The following is a 17,995-nucleotide window of genomic DNA, read 5'->3' on the forward strand; positions in this document are numbered from 1 at the left end:
TCTCTTCACTGCATTCCTCAGATATCTATGTCACACACACACACCACACACACACACACACACCTCAGCCTGCAGATGACACTTCTGGAGGAGCCTGTCATCCGCAGCGTCAGATCACAAAAAGATGAAAGAGACATAAACTGATTCTACTTTTACTGTCTTTCTCTCTATCTCGCTGTAGATACAAAAGAAATCAGCTCAATGTGGCCTGGCATGATTGTTAGAAACACATTATTTCCAGATGATCCAATATGATTCATCATGATGAATTCGGAGGAGGTAGCAGATCTAACTAAGAGAAGCAATAAGTCAGTTCACAAATAAAAGAGTTACATTTTCACTAAAATTTAAATTCTGTCACATTTATTCAACTTGTATGACTTTTTTTCTTCCGTGAATCACGAGCTGTGTGTGTGTGTTTTATCTTCTGTGCTTGTTTGAGCTCAAGGTGAGAGTAAATTCCAGGTGTCTGTAATAACAGTGTTGGGTTCTGCTTCAAATCCTCCACCGCTGGAGTGTTATTAGTTGATGAAATACAGTCTGATTATTGATATCTGCAGGGCATACACTGATGTTCTCAGTGTTGAGTTGTAGCGATGTTTATTCTATAGAGAGATACACAGGTGTGCTGTTACAGTAACTCAGATGTCAAATTGGGCAAAAGTCTGCAGATAATATACACAACTCTTCAAAATGAACATGCATTGATTTGTTTGTGATTTTAAATTAAATTAGTAAATATTTATTTTTTTCACTATACCTATGCTACCACTACTGTGCTCAGTTATGACTGGCCAGTTCTTTTCCTCGGAATGACCATAAGCATAGATGCAGACAAAAGCTTGCATTTTCCGTCCTTATGAGTTATGTTTAATATTTAATCTGCTGTACTAGGACATCTATGCAGAGTGCAGGGCAACATCATGCATTTTACATAACCTAGGTGGAAGACCATGGTGGATTATTCCTCTCATTACACCCAAACTCTCCATCAGTTTCTTCAGTCCTGTGCATGAAGACATCCATAGCACTGCTGAATTAAGCAGGTGTGAGATTAAAGTAGCCGTGCTGCATGCGCTGATCATAAGCTCGATCACTGAATACGCTGCATAATTCACGATAGCCCACTTAGCACGCATGTAGAGCACTTCAGCAGCATTGGTGAGTTCTTACAAGCCTCTGCTGGGAACTCAGCCTCATGTACCTTCACCAAAGCCTATATATTACAGCCACCCACTTCATTTCCCATATGGAGTGTTCCTTGATTGCGAGGGCTCGACGATGCTTGCTTGAATCCACAATGAGACAGTGTACAATTTTCAGAGCTCATGAAAGGACGCGAGTATCTTTTCTGAAGAGATGTGAGTTTAAAAAGGTTTAGGACACTAAAGAATTAGAGCTGTTATTGTGCTTTTGGGCCTTGCACACCTGGAGTTCTGCTAAGAAGAACTTCAGCAAACATGTAAATGAGCTTTCTGTAGTATTTCAGGTAGTGTTTGAGAGTGTGTTTTTATACCGGAGAATAAAAAAGACCTTAGACTTTACTGATAGTGTTCAAATACCTTCCCTACAGGGTACAAAATTCAGGATTAAAGAATCGTCTCCCTTTTAATTCATGAGTGTGAATTTGAATTGAGTTGGCCGTGACACACAGGAGGGTAATTGGAATCTGAAATGGAATGACAGAAAGAGGAATAGCTTACTGAACTGCTTAATTTATTGCATCATAAGAAATGTATATGTCTGTCTAGCTGTCTGTCCATCCTTCCATGTATAAATAAAAGTGTAACTTTAAGTATATCCTCACCCAATTTTATCTAGAGTTAAATGATCTTAAAATATTTAATGCCGTTTGAATGTTTAGAATGTTTTGAAAATAGGCAGAAAGATTCTAAATACATAGATTCTATATAATAATACATATTTAAACACAGTACAATGTCTAAATAAATTCCATTAGATTCTAAACACATATGCAGTTGATCCCTCTTTGCACTTGTAACAGTTTCCACTCTTCTGGGAAGACTTTGCACAAGCTTTTAAAGTGTTTCTGTGGGATTTTTTGCTCGTTCATCCAGTAGAGCACTTCTGAGGTCATGCACTGATGTTGGATGAGAAAGCTTTGCGTGCTATCTCTGTTCCAGTTCAATCCAAAGTTGTTGGAAGGGGTTGAGGTCAGGGCTTCCACACCAAACTCATCCACCCATTTCTTTATGGAGCTTGCTTTGTGAACTGGGGCGCAGTCATTCTGTAATAGAAAAGTGTCTTCCCTTAACTGTCCAAAATATCTTATTATGCTGAAGCTTTAAGATTTCCCTTCACTGGAAATAAGTGGCCAGGCCCAACCCCTGAAAAACAACCCTATACCATCTCTCTCCTCCACCAAACTTTATAGTTGGCACAATGCAGTCAGGCAGGTAACATGATGCGTCACTTCCACAGAACAGGTTTCCACTGCTCCAGAGTCCAGTGTCAGCTGCTTTACACCACTTCACAACATTTGACATTGTACTTAGTGACGTAAGGCTTGCATGCAACTGAAAACCCATTCATGAAGCTCCTGCAGCATATTTTTTTTGTGTTGACATAAATGCCAGTGGAAGTTTGGCACTCTTCAGCTATGGAAGTAGCAGAGCATTAGTGACACCCCTACACACCATTCCCCCTTAGCATTCGGTGACCTGCTCTGTGACTTTACATGGTCTTCTGCTGTTGTTGTTCCTAAACACTTCTACCTTTCAATAACAACACTTAGAGTGGAATTTCTGGAACAAACAGACTTGGGCATTTCTATTAAGCTTATATATTTCATCATAATTGTGAAATTCCTCTACAATGTCTTGTTATTTCTTCTGAGACTTGTTAAAACAGTAAAACTACTGCAGTCTGTCTCATTACCTCTGAGTAGGGATGCACAGATACCGAATTTTCCAGAACGAGTCCAATACTGGCACTTTTATTTTGGTACTTGCTAATACCGATACCTGTATTTTTATTGTATTTGTAATAATTTCCTTCAGTTATTTTCACACTTAATTGTGCCAATTAAAAAGTATTGTACAAGCTTTTGTTATTTTCACTGTTCATATTCACCTTCATCTTTCAATTTAATAGCACAGTGCACATTAGAGCTGCTCCATTACAGCGGCACAGTACTGTAATCACAAGATGTTGTCCTGTAATAATGCAGGGAACCGCAGGTTATACATAAAGCTTGTAATAGCAATAGACATATCTTCTGAAATATAAGTTATGTTTTCTGTCATCTGAAACGTGCTGTGACTTATACTCCAAAGCAACTAATATAAGGCATTTAACGTCAAGCAAGCAAAACATGCGCAATGTGTGCACAATAAGAGAGACATGTATAGTCTGGCTCATTTTGTTTTTTGGTATCAGAGCAATTTAATGAGTATGAGTACAGAAGCGCAGTATCAGTTTCGGTGCATCCTTACTTCCAAGTAATGCAATTAATGTCGTTTAAACCTTCAGATGCACACACGTGCACATTTACACATTTACTAGTTTCTCAACCTTCAGATCAGTATATTCCGTCCTAAATAAAAACTTCTCTTTGATGGAGAGAGTGTTTATTTTACAAATCAAATATCCATCACCTACACACACGAATGCATAAATAATCTATTTTGGCATGAATAAAAATCAGTTATCTGTGAGATATTGAAATATTTCACAAAACTTCCTGATTGGTTTTGCTTTCAGCCTGTGTGTGTGTTTGGTTGTTGATTCTGCGTTTGCCCGGCGGGTACAGGAACTCTGTTCTGGCGGTAAACACCAACAGGAGAAAATGAGCAGGTGCGTAAGAGCATCTCTCTGCCTCTTTCATCCTGTTCAGCAGACGAGTCCCTGCAGAGAGAAATCAGGCCGTCCAAAACAGCCGTGATTGGGCCGAATGTGAGCTTCACAGAGGCACGGCTGCGAGAGATAAGGACCAAATGTCAGTCACGCTCAAAGAGAGAGCACTACAAACATGCAGTTTACACACGGGTGAAAGTACACAACTCGTTGAAAGTTGGACACACTTTTTACTCAGTGAGTTTTGTTATTTAACACATTTTAGAGTAGTAGTAAAGTAATCAAAACTACATTAGTGTGTCTTTTGAAGAAATTATGAGTGGTTTGTCTGTGCAAAGTCTGGCCTCTAAATAAGATTCAGCTCTCACCTTCAGTTTTACCCTCTATTTCTTTCCAGTCATTTTGATCTGGAGAGGATTTTCTTTGACTTAAAAAAAAGAATAAGTTAATTTCATTGCATTAGACTAAAACGTATTGGGTTATAACAATTTCCCCAAAACTTTAGATTTTTTTCCCCACCTTCCAGGCATGGGATGTTCCGGGTCAGAAATGACCGGCATTAAAAAAAAATAGCTTGAAAATTTCTCATTTTCCTGTATTATTACCAAATCTTGGATTCAGTCTTTTTTTTATCAACTTGTTAAACCTCAATAATCTGAGTTTATGCACCTCATTTCTGCACCTTTGCACCTCAATCCAAAAATAAATACTTGGTCATTCTACCTCACCCACCAGATCTGCCCGATCTCTGGGTTCGGAAGCCTGAGCTGCGGTCCTTCCCCCTAGTAATGGCCGCGACGCATCGCCTTTCTTTCTCCGAGGAGATTGACACGGAGGGCGTCGATGAGCTCGCAGTTGCACAACATCAGCTGCATAAACATCAGTTGCACAGACATCAGTTGCACAAGCATCAGTTTCACAAGCATATTACGCCTAAATATTATAAGGAGCAGCATTAATGAGGAGCGCAGCTCGCACAGTCAGCTCTCAAAAAAAGAAATAAGGGGGCTGATTGTGTTTCTCCGCATATCTGGGGATGGGCTGGAGACGCCTTTTCCTATCTCCACCTGTGTTCCCTAGATCTAGAGTTCGCTGTCGTGGCTCGGAAGCCCTTGTTGCGGTTCCTTCCCCCCTGACTGTGAACTCGCGGCTGCAGCTATTTATATCTGAGGAAATTAATATTATTTGTGTGACTAAGCAGCTCGCGTGTATTACATCATTTTCATTTTTTATGTGACTCTTACCACTCCAGACTGTGTTTACTTGTCTGTTTTTTTACTTGGGGAGCAGTTTGGGGTTCGATGCCTTGCTCAAGGGCACCTTGAGTCATGGTACTAAGGGGGGAAAGAGCACTGTACATGCACTCCCCCCATCCACAATTCCTGCCGCCCGAGACTCGAACTCACAACCCTTCGATTGTGAGTCCGATTCTCTAACCACGAGGCCACGACTTCCCACAATGTCTCCATGTCTCCATCCTTCCACAACACAGGAAGTTTCTGAGGTTCATTTTCGGGGGTGAAGCATACTGATATCGAGAACTTCCATTCAGCCTTGCACAATCACCCCGCATACTAAATGATATCAACGATTGGTTGAGTTTAGCTCAATCAGAGCAGATGGCCGCCTGACATCGAGATGTCGTTCTTGCCCACATGGGGGAGCGTGGTTTGAGACTGAACGCCAGAAAAGTGTACTTTCTCCATTACAGAGGACCACTTACTTAGGCGTAGTGTGGGATTCGACCACGATGCAGGCACGTCTGTTTCCTGCTCGTATCGAGGCCAGTCACTCACTGTCAAACAGTTTCAGAGACTGCTGGGTCTGATGGCAGCTGCGTCCAACGTGATACCTTTGGCCTGCTGCACATGAGACCCCTACAAGTGGTGGCTCAAAACCAAGGGATTTTCCTTGAGAGGGAACCCACTTCAAGATATCAAGGTCATACGGCGATGCCTCCGTGCCTTGGACACTCTCACTCAGAGCAGTGTATATTCCTGGGAGATTGAATGTGGGAGCAGACATACTGTCAACACATGGGCCAAGGCCCGTGAAATTGAGGCTTCATCCCGAGATGGTGAAGCAGATATGGAGAGCTTTTTTACCTCTTGGCGACATCGCAATGTCCCCTGTGGTTCTCTCTAGTTCATCCAGTTCCTCTCGGACTGGACACTATGGTACAGACTTGGCCGAGGCTTCGTCTGTACGTTTTTCCCCCGTATCGCTCTGCCCCCGGGAGTTCTGGCAAGAGTACGCCGGGACGGGGTCCATCCTCTATTAGTAGCCACATTCTGCCTGGGTCGAGTATACCTCTCTAACCTCTGCGATGGCTCTTCATGGGAGATTCCGATCAGGACAGATCTACTCTCACAGGCGCAAGGCACGATAGTTCACCCTCGCCCGGAGTTATGGAAACTATGGGTGTGGCCCCTGAGGGGGCACAGCTCAGAGTATCTGGTCTCTCAACCGAGGTTGTAGAGATCATTCTCCAGTCCAGAGCTCCCTCAACGAGGAAACTGTACGCCCTGAGATGGAAACTCTTCACCTCATGGTGCAGAGACCGCCAGCTTGACCCAGCTAACTGCCCAGTCGGTACAGTTCTGGAGTTTCTACAAGCCAGGTTTTTTGCAGTGTTGACCCACTCCACCTTCCATGCTGGACATCTGCAACACTGTGGGGTGATCCATGCCCTCCACTTTCATGAGACTAAATGGTCTAGATATGCAAGCCAAAGGGCCCGGCTCTTCTGTTTCCTTGTCCTAAGTTTTGCTCTACAAATACACACTAGGCAGGGATTTGGTGGTCTGGCAGCGTGGGCACCTCGTTCCCCATAGCGTTTTGAGGCAGCTTGAGTTCCTGGTCGCTTATGTCACCACGCCGTTGACGTAATGCTCTTCCAATGGACAGATTACACACTGTATTCAGAGTCACTCATGCTAAACATGTTCCCTGTAGCATTTTGATGCAGCGTCTCGTTCCCTCGAGGAACAATGGTTATATGCATAACCATGAGACGTTTCTTTACTGCATCTTTGTTCTCATGAAGAACCTTTAAAATCCATCGAAACTTTCTATTCCAGAAAATGTTCTTAATAGTGGAAAAAGGTTCTATGATTTATTCAAATGTTCTTCACTCGAAGAAAAAAGTTGTTCTTTTAAGAACAAAAACTGATCACTGAAATGTTCTTTGGTGAACCATGTTCTATGGCATTGCAGCAAAATAATAATAATAATAATAATAATTTTAAGGACTTTAAGATTAAATATTTAGATCAGATTTTTTTAAGATCATACAAAACATAATTTTAGTCATGTCTGCAAAGTTTTTACTAATATTTTCTGTTTAGTGTGGTACAAATGTTTGATTTGGTTTGAAAAATTATCATGCATTTGTGGATTTTCAATATTTGTTATTTACCATTTACAATATTTACTATAATGTTTTGTTCATATTTTGAATTCAATTAGATTTTTATACTTTCAGTTTTCATTTTAATTTTGGTTTCAGTTTTAGTAATTTTGTTGTGTTTTGTCATGAAGCTTATATATATATATATATATATATATATATATATATATATATATATATATATATATATATATATATACATTCGTTTTATTAGCTATTTAGTAATTTAGTATTTTTTTTGTTATTTTAGTACTTCATCTTAAAATAAACAAATGATGAGAATTGTTGCCTCATCAGCATTTGGTTTTTAGTTTTAGTCTGTATTTAAAAATAATAACCCTGGTCTGTAAAAAAGTCACATGATCAGTGGTTGCTCATTTACTTACAGTATATTTGATTAGCGATCTATAAATACATCAGAATCTGAAATATGTGTCTTTCATTTAACGTGCATCAACTATTCTCTTTTTTTCTTAGTATTGTTGTCCACTGCTGTAGGTGTGAGCTCATGTTTCACATCTGCAGGACTGTGTACACTGTTTTTAGAGCTTGAATCGGGAGGAGTTGCAGATGAATATTTGAAACAGGTGTTGTATACAACAATATGTTCTCTAACAAGCACAGCGGGATGACAATACAAGCATATTGAGAACAACTATCAAATACAAGAGTGTTTGTGTGTGTACCTGGGGCCGTGAAGGCACTCATTTTCTGATAATGCTATTGTAGAACTATGTGCGTGTGAGTTAAGGTGACAATAGCACTCAATACAGTTATCTGAAGGTTTAGTTTGACAGCTAGAATTTGGGTTACCTTTGCTAGATGTTATCAGGTAAAATGTATAGGGTACATGCACGCATGAGTGCTAATGTGTTTGTCACAGCTGGAGAGCGTGAGCAGCTGATTGGTTGAGTTTCCCTCCTGCTGAGCCAATGAGAGGGTGATATTTTTACCCTATTCCCTCCAGACGAGCTCTCAGCAGCCTTCAGGTACACCGCTGTGACACATTTACACACGCAAACACACACATCTGCGTCTCACTCGCCTGATTGACATACTGTTGCGTTAAGGCATCTTGTGTATATGTGAAGAGCTTGTAATGCGAAGGCTATATGTTCTTGCTGAGCGGCAGAACTGATGACTTCTCAACAGTTTCTGTATATCGAGACATGTATTTCTGTTGTAAACCTAGTGAGCTACCTAACTAGGCAGCATTTTAGGCATCATTAACTTGGCTGTTCCAAACTGTAGGCAGGATAATGATGCCACCCTGTAACAAAATCTAATTCCAGACCAATTCTAAGGCAGCTCTACATTTATAAAACAATCCCAGAATGCAGTGGTGTCAACTCAGTGAAGAACACTGTCAGGAGAAAGTACAGTGTCTCTTCTGCTCATCACGGCTGCATTTATCTAATCAAAAATACAGGAAGAACAGTAATATTATGAAATATAGTTATTTCATAAAGAGCTGCTTTCTATGAGAATATATAGTTAAAATAAATGTTATTCTTGTGATGTGCAGCTGAATTTTCAGCATCATTCCTCCAGTCTTCAGTGTCACATGATTTTCAGAAATCATTCTAATATACTGATTTGCTGCTTATCAGTGTTAAAAACAGTGGTGCTACTTCATATTTGTGTGGAAACGTGGTACTTTTTTTAGGATTCTTTGATGAATATGTATTTTGTGAAAATGTAAGTCTTTAATAAAAAATTTTATTGATTAATTCAGTAAAAGTGTCAATTTGAATTATGTGTGTGTATGCAATATATGTACACACACACACACACACACACACACACATACAAAGTATATATGTTTCATTCAGTATTACATTCTGATACTGTAGCAATAGCATTGCTTAAAAAAAAAAACATCCACTGAAAATCGACAATTTTACCCAATATTTATGTGCTTAATTATTTTGAATAATTTAATAAAAAAAAATGTTAATCAGTTACAATTTCTGTAAAATTATTTTAAAAAACACAGATCCTGCATGAATTAAAACTTGCATTTAAAAATGTGTAAGAAAATGTCCCAACAGCTGATTGGTCGAGATGTGATTGGTCACTTATGTTTTTAAGGCAGTTGTGTAGTGAACTGTCTGCTGTACAAAGTCCTTTGATTTTGTGACGTCCTCAAGATGCTCTCCAAGTTAAAGCACCAGCCACTTCCTGTTTCTCCCCTATGCTTTCTTGAGATATTAGCAGGCCACTTTTCTGATTAAACACTGTGTCTAAAAATATCCTCACAAGTCTTTTGTCTGCATGCAATTTCCTTTTAATGTCTCTGCAATGTTCTTTTTCTAAAATGTGTGCTATCGTTTTACAAAACTTCTCAAGCTCTGAGTCAGTCATGCCCTAAGGAGTTAGCTTTGACGCTAATTAAAACGTTTGATAACAGACATTGCATGAGGATGTCCTGATATTGCGAGGTTGGAATGGCCCATCAGGTGTAGCCGTATGGATTTCATCTTTCTGTCTCTGTGCAGGTGGAATGGCTGAAGAACGAAGAGATTATCGATCCAGCAGACGATCGGAATTTCTACATCACTATCGATCATAACCTGATCATCAAACAGGCGCGGCTTTCTGACACCGCTAACTACACCTGCGTCGCTAAGAACATCGTTGCTAAGAGACGAAGCACCACAGCTACAGTGATTGTCTATGGTGAGTCTAGTGTTACTTGTGTTATTGGAATAACTGTGCCGTGATACAGTGAAGGTTTCAACAGACATGAAATAAAAATCTAAGAATTAATTAATATAAAATGTAAAATTAGTGTTAAAATTAATTATTTTTACATAAAAAATAAAAAGCATGAAATCAAAAACCAGGTCTAAAAAAAGTCCAAAAAGCATAGCATAACAATAAAAATAGACAAAAAATTACAAAGAAGGCTGCAGACTATGATATACTTACATACATACATATTAGACACTGAAGAAGGTACTTTTGTTTTGTTTTGTTTACTTTTTTCAGTTTTGTAATGTGCAGGCCTTTCTTGCAACTTTTTCACCTATTCACATTAAAATTAAATTAAGGTCATATTAAATTGAATTACATAGCCTATAATATTAATAATAATTGTAATTATTTAAGATAATATGATTATATGATAGTAATAATATTAAAATGAAAAATAATATGAAATTAATATTTTATTTTAACATTTGTTAAATGTAAATAAACACATTTTACAATAAAAACTGACAACAATTTTTTTATTTGTTTACCAGCGTGTAACTGACTCCAGATAACCATAAAGTGAATGTGTTGTTAGATTATTTAAAAATTAACTATATATTTCAACATGCACTTCACACACTTTATATTCTCAGCCACACTCCTTGACTGATTCTTAATGTTTAATTTGTTTTGTGATTTCTGATGTGTTTTCTGAATAAATAATAGAATAAAATATACATATAATTTTTGATATTGCTATTTTTGTGACATTTGCATTTTAATACTATGATGAATTGAACATTTGTTTGACAATCTACTTTTTATGGTAGAAATACACCATGCGTACAAGTAGTTATGACATTCTGATTAACCGTTAAAATTAAAAATTAAACACATACACATATGAATTGTTCACAATAAGATCTATAATATGCTTTTATAAAATAGATACAGTGCATTTTCAGTTCATTCCCATTTTAAAAGAAAGAAAAAACTTTTGTAACCAGAGGCTTGTGAGCTACAGTTTTTTTTTTTTTTTTTGGCAGGCTTGACTACGGTCAGGTGGGAGAAGAGCTTCCATAAAATTCATTAAAAAGTTTCCAGCTTCTAATTATAAGTTTGACAAGGACGTGAACGAACCTTTTTTTTTACTAGCTAGAAACTCATAATTGCGGTAATTTCGACATGGTGTGAATGCATCTTTACAGCACTGCTTTTTCTTCCTCTTTTCAACACCTTTAAGCAATTAATTTTACAAAAAGAGCTTGTGCAAACTCCATTCAAAAGTAGTTTTGTAGATAATTTTTGTCTTAGGTGTGCTATTCAGCTTTGATACTGACATATTGTAACTTTAGATAGAACTGTAGCAATACATTTGGAAAATTTCCATTTGACTTTCTTGTTACAGTGCTTGGCTCATTTGCATACTGAAATTAGATTGTTATTAATTTGATTGATTGTTGCTTAAATCTCTTTTACATTATCTATATTGGATTTATACATATTATATTTTTCTCTAACTGTCATTTTACTAAGAAATAGAGTGCGAATTAGTAATTGCAACAAATCTCTTATTCTTTGGGGAAAGGATGACTGGATATGTTAGGTAAACTTTTGTGTTAGAATAGATAACTAAAATTAAAATCATAAAAAATCTGTTACATAAAATAAAATAAACATTTTCTAAAACAGAATAAAATACATTGAACAACATTATAAACGCCCCATTTTTCGTGAGCAGAACTCAAAGATCTAAGACTTTTTCTATGTACACAAAAGGCCTATAGCTCTTAATTATTGATCACAAATCTGTCTAAATCTGTGTTAGTGAGCACTTCTCCTTTTCCTTATCATCTTACTGCCAAAGCAACAACATTTAAAAACAACATAAAATTGAACTTTGAAAAAAATTAAAATTAATTTGTAACACACAGCAATCAACATAAATCTGACACTTTCTACAGCTTGTCAGGAAGTGAATTATCTCATTCAGTTTTCTCAGATTTTACATGAATTTTAATGTTGAGTTTATTATTAAAGCACATGAAAAATTGCAGCTTGACCTCCTGAGGTGGATGAATGCCATTTTCCGAAGGTTAAAGCACCTCATTTCACTTTCTCTTTGTTTAGAAAATAATCAAAACTGACTTTTCAAGCCATAATTTGTACCCAGTTTGTGGAAAGTGCTTTCACCGCTTTTCTTTGCAGCATTGGAAGCATTTCCTTCGGTTCTCTCCATCGTACTTAATATCCCTCATAATACCAGGTCCAGCTGTGATAAATTGCTGTATGGTCTATTCAGATGTGTTACAGCGGTGACTCATAGCTCTCATGCACACAATTTAGCAAAAAGCCCTTCAGAATTTCACCCATTGCTCACATTAAAGTTGCACACATCCCAACCTCCTCAATGTTTTTATTTGTATTAAAATATAAAAATTCTTCCACAGAATTCTGCAGTTTTTCTTCCAGGACAGTTTTCTTTTTTGCATTGATATATTTCCTATAGAAAGTAAGTTAGAGTAGGACATATTATTTATTCATAAAAATATATATATAATTTTTTCTTTTTCTCTATTTTTTATATTTTAATACGCTTTTGGAATTAATTTGGATTAATCCGCTTAAATTTTCTGCATAATTACTCCAGTCTTCAGTGTCACATGATCCTTCAGAAATAATCATAATATACTGATTTATTACGTTGGAAACTGTTTTTTTTTTTTTTAACCTGTGATACTTTTTTCAGGATTCTTTGATAAATAGAAAGTTTCAAAGAACAGAATTTATTCAAAATATAAATCTTCCTTTACCCCCAGAAGATATAATAATATATCTTTTATCTTTTTTTTTTCTTTTTTTTTATATCTGCTAAAAAAGTAATGTAGTAAACTTTCAAGGATACACTATCTTATACATTAAATTATGTTAATTATAATCAGTTTCATCTGAAAAATCAGAACTTTCTCAGGATGTGGTTTGTGCTGAAGTTTGTCTTAATGACACTTTAAAAGTTTACATCTTTCCTCACTAATGAATGCAAACACAGTCTGTCAATCCTATCATTGAGTTTTACAGAGCATCTCAAACCCAACAAGCACACTCGCACAGACACATGTGCAAACAACTTCTACATGTGAAAAGTGATCGCCTCCCGCTGATGATCCCTCTGACAGCAGCTCTATGAGTGCATGCGTGTTTGTGTTTTTAGCGTCTGTCACGCGTGTCACTGCACTCACACACATATCAATTACTCCTGCATCTGTAAAACACTCAGTCAGAGCCCAGAGTTGAGCACGTCTCGCGCATCACTGAACCTTTAATAGCTTGTCATCATTTGAAAGATAGAAATGGTCTGTTTTTGCATCTGAAAAACAGAGCCCCTCAAGTTCTTGACCTAGATTCTCAAAACAGGAAATCGGTTGTACTCCAAACTTTTGCATTGAACTTGGTCTTCAGTGAAGATCTATCTATCTATCTATCTATCTATCTATCTATCTATCTATCTATCTATCTATCTATCTATCTATCTGTCTATCTGTCTATCTGTCCATCCATCCTTTGGGGTTATATTATTGTATACAAAAAAAAAAATATTGTGAACTTTTCATATCTTTCAAGGATTCTGTCAGCATCCTGTGTCGTGCAATTCTGTGTTTCCGGTTTTCTAATTCAAATTTGGAAATTGATTTGGCATTTAACTGGAATTCTCAAAGGGATACACTGAGACAAAATAAAATTGACTTACTTTTACCTTTACAACTCAGTCTAAAGGTACGCAAATCCCTAGTTAGGGTGGACTGATCACAGAAAGAGCTGTGACTGTTGTGAAAATGAGCATTTTCACCCCTCATGGGATTTTGGTTGCTTTGGTGTCCTGCCCTGTTTTCTTTGGTAATCTTCACTGATTAAAGGTCTCTGAAAGCAGGACTGTGTGTGTGGGCATGTCAGATGCTATCTGATGCCTAAGAAATGATTTTTCTCCAGTGCTTGTTCCTGTCATCCTCTCCTCCTCATCAGAGTGGATTTAGTGACTCAGTGTTTTGGGGTTTGGTCTTTTCTGAGCGATGTCACGCTTCAGATCAGCGCGCAAATGCTGGGCGTTTAGTTAGCTTTGACTCAAGACACAAGTGTGTCAGTGTGTGTGTGTGTGTGAGTGATGTTACTGTGGGTTTTAAGTGCTGTGGTATTGCTAAAACATCACTGTTGTGCCTACTTAAAGTTCAGCCAAACATTTAAATTCTGTCATGATTTTCTCATTTGCATTCATGCATTTTCATTTACTTACCCCACTCATGTTCTTCCAAATCTGACTTTCACAAAAATAATATACATTTATTAATCGTTTTTTAATATATTTGGGTTCCAGTTTAGTTAACAGTAGTTTTTATTCTAATTTTGGTTTAGGTTTTCTAATTTTGTGGTTACTTGTTTTTGTTTTGTATTTCTATTTAGTTTAATCCAACAATAGCAACACCTTCAACAACCACCCAAATTTTCCAAAACATGCTAAGCCATGCCCTAGCAACCGCGCAAAGCAGCTTAGAAACCCATTTAAAACCCTATAGCATCATGCTGGTGGTGAGCTTTGAAAATGGCTTCAGAAAATGTAAAAATCCAGTCTGCGGTTGATTTTTAATGGTCAGAAACAGCGAACGAGAGACAGAGCTCTGGAATGAGTCCTGTTCTGTTGGCTGTATGGCCCTAATAACTGAGAAAGATGGGAAGGAAAAGGAGGAATCTACTTATAGCTAATCTACTCCCTCACACGAACTCAAAGACTCACACACACACACACACACACACACACACACACACACACACACACAGGGCTGTGGAAAGTTCATATAGCAGCAGAGGGAGTGACACAGTTTAAGAGTTTAAAAGCTTCTGTGTCTTTCTCCGGAAGACTCAAATGAAAGAGCAGCACCTCTCAACAACACAAGAGTTAAACACTCCAGCTGTGTGTGTGTGTGTGTGTGTGTGTGTGTGTGTGTGTGTGTGTGTGTGTGTGTGTGTGTGTGTGTGTGTGTGTGTGTGTGTGTGTGCGTGTGTGTGTGTGAAGGTAAAAGGATCCGTCAGCTGGAATATAGACTCTCACATACCAAACACAGCTGCTCACAGCACAGTTCTCTTGTCCATTTTCTGTCTCTCACAATATTTGTTCTGCATCTCTTTTATTTCAATGACTGAAAAACAGGAGTTACAGTACATGAACAAAACCTGATGATCATGAATTATCACGATTAATCACATCCAAAATAAAAGTTTTTTGTACATAATATACAGTATGTGTGTGTACTGCATATAAATATTTTGTATATATAAATACACACATGCATGTATATTGTTAAGAAAATATGTTGTTTATAATTTAAATAAATCTACATATAATTTAAATGATATAAATATATACATGCAAATACATGTAAATATTTTTTCAAAATATATACTGTATGTGTGTGTCTTTTTATATACTTGATAAATATTCACAGAACACACGCATATATTACATGCACAAAAACTTTTAATTTGAATAAACTGCTATTAATCATTGCCTAGTACTAGTTCAAAGTTTGAGGTCAGAATGATTTCAACTTTCCTACTGCAAGAATACATTTAACTGATCAAAAGTGACAATATATATATATAACTTAAATAAATGCTTTTCTTTAGAATTTTCCATTAATCAAAGAATCCTTTGTTTTCCACAAAATAAATTAAATTTTTAAATGTATACATAGAGAGAGAGAGATAGAGAGAGAGTAGTTATTTTAAACTGTAATAATATTTCATAATATTACTGTTTAACTAAACTTTTTGAACAAATAAATGCAGCCTAGGTGAGCATAAAATACTTAAATAAAAATTTAAAAAATCTTACGGACCCCAAACTTTAAAATGTTATTGTTGCACAAATATAGCTCTATTTATTGTTTGTCATGTATTACCTTATAAATGCATGGATAATGTCTGCATCTTTTCCAGGGAACAACTTTCTTCATCACTCTGCAGTGTGTGAGAAATGAAAATCTTTCCTTGACTAGTAGTAAAGAGTACAGAAAGTTTTTAATACATTTATATTTATTCGTTTAGAAGATGCTTTTGAAGGTGACCAAGATAAGATTCAAAATTCAGTGAAAATGTATGCGATAAATCATATGGAGTCAACAATATTAACACTGCCGCAAGACCTCAAAAACAAAAGTGCTAAACTGTATAGAAACACAGATGAAAGGGTTTGTGTTCCAGCCGTTAATAGATGGATAAACCTCAGCTTTATTTGCAATAATTCATTTAAACTCTTCGAAATCAGCAGTAATAGGAATATTACCTGCAGTGACTGACTCTATAAGAGTACAGGATCATCTACAGCCGGTCGTTTCTTTTGCAGTCTAATAATACAGGGCTGCTTACCAAATAAAAAAGTAAACAGACATGAAATATTGATTTGGGCTGAAATCATTATATGAGAAGTAAGTGAGTGTGGAATGATCGTGTCTGTGTGTGTTTCTGTAGTGAACGGCGGCTGGTCCACGTGGACGGAGTGGTCCACCTGTAGCAGTCAATGTGGGCGGGGCCTTCAGAAGAGAACCCGCAGCTGCACCAATCCCACGCCTCTGAACGGGGGGTCGCCGTGTGACGGACAGGCCATCCAAAAAATCGCCTGCACCTCAGTTTGCACAGGTACCAGTCTACAGAAATGAATCAGAGTTTAACTTGATGTGAATATAAACAAAGTGCATGTACCTGTGTGTTGAGCATTCAGCTGGGACATAAGTGTCATCATCATCTCTAACGACCTTGTTTTTGTTTAAAATAATGTCATACTAATTTAATAGTATTTAATAAATTTAAAAAAAAATTTTTTATTAAAACAAAAAAAAATTGTTAGAAACTATTTGAAAATATTTTTTTCGTATTAAAACAATTAAATTAAATGACGTCATAGAGTTGAAAAGTATTTATTAAAGTAATATGTGACATTACATTGTATGTATTAATAATTGTATATATGTAATTGTTTCATGAATATAGGTGTGTTTATTGTTTGTCATTTATTACCTCATAAATATTTAAACTAAATTGATAATGATTATTCTATTATAAAAATATTCTATTCTTTGGGTTTTTTGAAGTAATAAGAAACATTTAGATTTATTTTAAATGAAAATGCCATCTACTTAGCAAATAATTTTTCACTACATTAATTAATTCATTCATGTAAGCTTGAAAAATATTAAAAACGAAAAATATCATTGGCTATAATAAAGTGATATGTTAAAAAAGATCAACAATATAACAACTATACAGTATATATAAAATATTAATTTTTAAATGAAGTCACATATAATAATTTATCTACTAATATAGTATTTATTAATATTTTATTTTAGATTTTCATTTTTATATTTTTGTTTTCACTTTTCACTTTAATTTTAGTTTACATTTGAGTAATTTTGTTATGTGATTTTGTTGTATTTATTAGTTTTTGTTCTATTTTGCTTTATTTTTATTTTAGATTTAGTTTTAGTCATTTTTTACTTAATTTCTTTTAGTTGTCAGAGCAGCTTTTCTAATCTTCATTTGAGTTTAGGTTTTTTTCCATTTAATATTTATATTTTATTTCAGCTTTATTGCAATGAACAAACAACAAGGTTTTCATAAAGATCTGAGTTTGTAATCATGAGACTCTGGAACTTATTACGATATTTCTGACATGACGTAAACACACAGTGAGGTCAGTTCTTAAAACACACCTTAAGATTTTTTCCTCCATTGACATTTATTCATTTGGCAGTTGCTTTTATCCAAAATGACTTCCAAATGAAGAATTCCTTCCATAAACAGAATGATGGAAAATTCACTGTGAGAATATTGAATTACAAGAGAGGAATTCCTTTCATAAAAACTTGATTCTTTTCCAGTCCACTTTGAGTTCTTCACCTCTTGATAGCATCAGACAAATGCATCTTATTCCAGGCCCATCAGTTCAGCTTTCAAGCCAGACACTTCCCCTATACTTTAGCCCCTAAGGGACGAGCACATTTCCATCCCCTCCTGCCCGTGAGA

At 36.3% G+C, this 17,995-nt stretch overlaps 1 pseudogene; it reads left to right on the forward strand.

The window, feature by feature from the left end:
- Window positions 1-17,995, forward strand: part of LOC113098763 (netrin receptor UNC5C-like) — an 82,405-nt pseudogene that overhangs the window by 28,793 nt on the left and 35,617 nt on the right.

The sequence above is a fragment of the Carassius auratus genome, unplaced genomic scaffold (genome assembly GCF_003368295.1).
Source record: "Carassius auratus strain Wakin unplaced genomic scaffold, ASM336829v1 scaf_tig00216644, whole genome shotgun sequence".
NCBI classification, from domain to species: domain Eukaryota; kingdom Metazoa; phylum Chordata; class Actinopteri; order Cypriniformes; family Cyprinidae; genus Carassius; species Carassius auratus.